This window comes from Cyprinodon tularosa, unplaced genomic scaffold (assembly GCF_016077235.1).
Source record: "Cyprinodon tularosa strain WSP-4 unplaced genomic scaffold, ASM1607723v1 ctg789, whole genome shotgun sequence".
NCBI classification, from domain to species: domain Eukaryota; kingdom Metazoa; phylum Chordata; class Actinopteri; order Cyprinodontiformes; family Cyprinodontidae; genus Cyprinodon; species Cyprinodon tularosa.
The window spans coordinates 991,580-997,584 of NW_024039550.1; positions in this window are offsets into that span (position 1 = coordinate 991,580).

Here is a 6,005-nt window from a genome sequence, read left to right on the forward strand (position 1 = left end):
ATACAACTTATTGGAAACTCATATTATGGAGCAACACTTCTATTGTGTAGGATATTTAGGTGCAAAGCATGCATTTGCATGCAGTCCACCTTTACCGTGACTCCTTCTTGGAGGCATCTAAAAGGTAAAAGTGAGTTTGGTTTATTTTCAACAACAACAAAAAATGTTCAGTGTGTTAAGGAAGCTGCTCTGTCAGAGCATCCTTCATAAGTAGAAAAAAACATGATGTAATTTCATTCAGAACCGATGAGTCAGCACGGTTTGAATACACTGCTCGCTGCATTTGCAGGGTGTAAGTGTTTTGATGGTTTAGTCCTGCACATTTAAAGTTTCCTATTTGTGAATCGGCACAAGCTCAATTAGATCGGCTGCTTTGGATGTTATTATCCCATCATTAGTGGTTATTAGTCCCATAGAATGGCTTCAGATTGTGCCATTCTATGTCCTACCTACACGAATGAATCCTAATCCTAACTCTAAGGTAATTTCTTTTTACCCACATAATTAATGAATGTGTTTATGTGTAATCTGAACATAATTTTAGTAGTTCTTCATCTAAAAAAAAAAAAAAGTTTAATCGCCATCTAAACCGCTTCCAAAGAAATCTCATATCCTGTCAACCGGGTTGTTTTTTACACAACATTAAATCCGTGTGACAGAAACATGTGGAATTCACTCAAAGTAAAATGCAGGCTTTATAAAGAAGGTAGATTGTCAGTAAAGTAGGTAAAAAGTATAAAGTAGGTAAATAGAAACATTAAACGTTACAGAAGCAGCTGTTATCATTGATAAACTGCACATTATCAGCTATAAGAAACCTAATAGAAGGTAGAGGAGGCACAGCCTGAGACATTCTATGGGATGATAATCGTTAATAACGGCTGATCACATCCAAAACTCATGTGTTGCTCTAGATTGTAACACATGCTTCTAAACTAATTAATTATAGTGTTGCTTTATTTTTAAGTGTTGTTGTTCAGCTGGAAAGGGGAAGATTATCCTCCAGAATTGTGTTCACATTAATGCTACTTTATCCTTCTTAATAACTATCCCCCTTACCTTTCTGCTGTTTTATTGGCCTTTGTTGTGATTCATGATGCTTTTTAATCATTAAAATTGTCCAGCAAGCCTTTGAGGCTCACAGAGAACAGCTGGATTTATACAGAAGGGAAACAACCCCGGCCATCCGGGGAGGTAGTTCGGAATAAAGCCACTGCTCCTCCACAGGAGGAGTCAGCTCAGGTTCAGGAAGTCTGGGTGCCTCTGCTGAGTCCTGGATAAAGGAGAAGATACTGAGTACACATATCATAATAAAGGATCTGAATGCAAATATATTCAGATCTTTTCAATTAAAAATACTTTATTAATCCCAAAGGGAATTTAAGTGTTGTTATAACTCATATTGTGTTATTTTTTCAACACACTCATTATTGCATTAAAGGTTTTGAAAGCAGTTTGTCATTCTCCTTCAAACTCACAGATAATGTGTAACTTAGTGTTACACATTTCGATAAAGTCCATTAAAGTTTGTAGTTATATATCTATTTATCCTCTCAACCCGCTGATCACAGGGTCACAGGGGGGATGGTGCAGATTTCCAACCAGTCTTTAGGCGAGAGGATGGATACACCTTTGATAGAGACAGACAAAGCAGGTGCTTGTATCAATGGGATGCAGTTTTTGACTGCATTAAATTGAGTTGATTCCTGGTCTAGACACTGGTTTTAAACTATGCAGTATGACCAGCAAATTTTTGAATGCAGGTTGCATATTTTTTTTTTTTTTTTTCAATTAGATATTAGATGGTATTTATAGCCATTTGATTGACTTTTATGTTCTGTGTCAAACTATATTTATTGTTGTGGAACTGCAGCATTTTTCCATTCTTATACATGCATGACATCTGTCCGGTTACTCCTGCTCTGTTTTACAGTGCGGAAATGTGAATGTTTGGTTAATTATCCTTTCTAAACTGCCATAAGGTGAGTGTGTCTCTGTGTCTTGAACTAAAACTCTGCCTTTTCTTCTGACTACTGAATTTAGGCACCTCCAACCCTTTAAGGAGATGAAGGAACACTTCCTGAAACAGCTTTCTATATAAATTCAGAAAACGTCACTAGAGGTGAACTCTGAGTTGCAATTGATTAAAAGACTAAGCGGACAGAAACGGACAAGAAATATAGCAAATACAAGTGGGGGTAATGGTTAAATTAGATGAGCACTCATTAATTTAGATATTGATTTTAGAATTTGTTTTTTATAATTTTTTTCTAAATAGGTTGCAGAGTAATATGACTTAAGTAAATGCACACCTGTTTTTGTTACTATTCTTTAAGCGTGTTCACCGCGTGAGAAACCAAGATGCCAGCCATGTCCAGTTCCTTTCAGGTTGTCCTTGACATTTCGGTCATTTCACTATTTAATTGAAAATGTTTTCGATATTTCTCAACTAGAAAAACTGGAAAGACAATTAAATTTTGACTATTTTTTGTTAACATATAAGATGGTTGAACACTTATTTTTGATTAACATGTTTAAGGGGTATTTTTTCTTCTTTTTTTTACTTTTTACTTGCAGAGTAAATGCTGGAGAAACTTGTTATCTGCACACCAGATGTTTAAGAGTAGATTTATGCCAGAGTCTCAGTCAGTTTCAAGGCTGCAGCGGGCTGGCTGGTAATTAGCTGTTATGAAAGAGGCCTTTACAAACCTGCAGATATCTGACTAAGGCCAGGGCAAAACAACAGGATATGAAAAGCCACTGTGAATCTATTTAGTTGTCTAACAAAGTGAGAAAATTTTGAACTCAATGAAATCCAAGTGAGCTGATCAGTTCCCTTCACCTCTCGGGGGTGTCGGTTCAGATGCCACCCTGGTAATTATGTTGTCGCTAAGTTCATTCAAAGACATGATACAGAGGTTTGTATAAGGAAATATAGGTTTTCATTTCAAGCAAATAACATAGCATTATGCTATTGCATCACATAAAATTTTATATTTCTGCCTATTAAAGTTAACAATAAGAGCCTGAAATCTTTTTCACATTATGGTGGGGTTAAAGTTCTGTTAGGAGGAACAGAGGAGCAAAACACAGTGTGACGATTTCTGCAGAGATTTTATTATAGACACGGGGAAAATGTTAAAGATTTACCGAATCTAAATGTCAAGACATAAAGAAATTCAATTTCTTCGATGTTCTAAAAAACTATAACTAAAACTCTAAAATTAGCTTATCAAAAAAAAATTTTTGTGTGTTTTTATGCTTTGGTAAAGGACAAAAGAATCTATGGTTTATACTAGTTTTGCCAAAACTGTGTACTAGTTTTTAAGGTTTTTTTCTAGAGACTGTAAACTTTGTTTATGTTTCACAATGAAGAAGCAAAGTAAAACATACAGTTAACTGTTCCAGCATCCCGCTGATGTAAAATGAAACAGTTCAAGTATTTTCCTTTTTGGATTTATATTTACATAAAACAAAACTATATTCCTATAGAACAACTTTTATCGAGGTATGTGGGGAAAACATCGTGTTTGCATATGAATGTCCTATGTCCTTCTTTCAGCATGATCTAAATCAATTATACTGCATCTGACGACAGACACACTGATGTTTTTAGTCAGGCAGGTCCTCCACCTGTCTTTTAGCAATGTCCTTTTATTCCAATAATATTAAGGAAATAAATGTCTCCTGTGTTGCTCTGAAATATGTGACTCCTTGGCAGATGTTTGTATGCACTATGTCGAAGATAAGTCAGGTATTTAACTATAAACCAATTTCAAAGGTAACAAAAACAAAAATTAATTATATGAGCTCCAAATACTAGCATAAGGGAGATCCTAATATAAACCTTGCTGTTAAAGATGCAGCAACAGACACGGCAAATTAGGATAATTTATTGCATATTGTGCTGGACAGTGATTTATCAAGAAAAGCATATTCAAGAACTAACTAAAAATATAGTTATTTATCTAATTAAATTTGTTTTTCTGTCTCAGTGAGATTATTGTTCATCTGTGTGGTCAGGGGCCTTGGAAGACACCTTACGGAAACCACAAATAGTTGAAAATAAGGGGCTTGCTCTGCACTTAGAGGCCTTTAGATGATTTGTTAGAATGATTTATATTAGATTGTCCTGTCTAAAGGTTGAATCGGGTTTGTTTATTAAATGGATTAATGGATTGTTCTTTGGACCGAGGTTCACCTTTGGTAAAAATGTAATTAAAATCTGTTGAGAACTTTTGCAGTTGTACAGACACACACACACACACACACACACGCACGCACACACACACACATACACACACACACACACACACACACACACACACACTCCTAAAAAATAGCAGTAAAGTTGCACACTGCCCCCTAAGGGATGGGTGAGGATGTCCCCACTGTTGCATATTTGATTGTCATGTTGTCATGGCAAAGGTCAGTTAGAGGTACATCTTCCATGTAACTCATGTATAATAAGACACCTCCATCACCTCCATCTCATATGACAACAAAAGAAATCCAAATAACTCAGGCAGCTGAAAGAGAATTATCATCCTTTACAAGTATGGTTCATCCTGGGATATCAGTGTCTTTATTGTCTAATTAATTAACTTTATCGATCTCACATTGGAGAAATTTACCTCTGCATTTAACCCATCACCTTGGGTGGTAGTGGGTTCCCACAGTAGGCTGCCACAGTGTGTCGCCCGGGGAGAAGTGTAGGGTTAACAGCCTTGCTCAGGGATCCAGAGTGCTGGCTGTGGGGACCGAACCGGATACTTGTTACGCGTGTATGCAACCACTTCATCCCTTGGGGACATGTTTCTGATATATTGTTGGAACTTGGATGTTTCATCTTCAGTGGTGGCTCTGATGCTCAGTAGCCCTCTGCCTTCATCTTTGGCTACGTTCACACTACAGGCCTTGATGCTCAATTCCGATTTTTTTGTGAAATATTATTTTTTTTTTTGCGTTGCCGTTCAAATTTCCAAATATATGCGACTTGTACGTGATCTCCTGTGTGAACTGCAGTCATACAACGCAAGTGTCCCGCATGTGCACTAGAGGACGCAATGACGTCACAGGCCAGCATGCTCCATGAAGTAAACATGGATGGTAGTGCCGGCACGCATCTAGCGGTCTTTTCCAACCATAAAAACACAATCTTTTCAATATGTTTAAACATAAATACTGCTCTCCGCATCATCATATGCCATGGTTGTTGTTTTGTACGTTCGTTCTGCGTAGCAAGACGCAGAATAGTGACCTTTGTTGGGTATTAATGACATTCAGGTCGGATGAATCCGACCTGGCCGTTCAGACACAGGTCGCATTTGAAAATATCAGATTCGTATCGGATTCAGGACCACATAGCCAAGCGGCCTGGGTCAGATTGGAAAAAATCGGATCTGTGCTGTTCAGGCTGCCATGAAAAGATCAGATCCAGGTCACATATTGGCCAAAAAAATCAGATTTGAGTCACTTCAGGCTGCAGTGTGAACGTAGCCTTTGTGCTCAGTGTATAGTCTGTGGATACTGGATGTGGGGTGGAATCCACCGTGCATTTTGAGTAGGTTCTGGTTTTGACATCAGTAGCCTGAATGTACTTCGCTTATTACCCATGGTATCTGATCATTACTAAGGCAAGGCTTTTGATTGACTGGACCTTATTTTTTTTTTCCCATTGAACTGACTTCTCTGAACTTGCCTTACTCATTGCAGGTACTAGGTACTGTTCCCTTGTAGCCTCTATATGGTTGCCATGTACCTGTGGTATTCCAAATCCCTTGTAGCTCTCTGCTACATCTGTTGTTCTCCCTTCTGCAAATGAAATCCTCTCTGTGTGAATTACCTTCCATTGTCTTGTCCATTGTCTGGTGACATTTCTCCAGCTTGAATTATAATCCAATGTTCCTGCTGTAGCTCCTTGTGGTGGCCTAAAATATGATTTTCCACAGAAGGCTATCCGTGTGATTGGCATTGGGTCATAGGCTTTCTTGTAATCAGCCCAG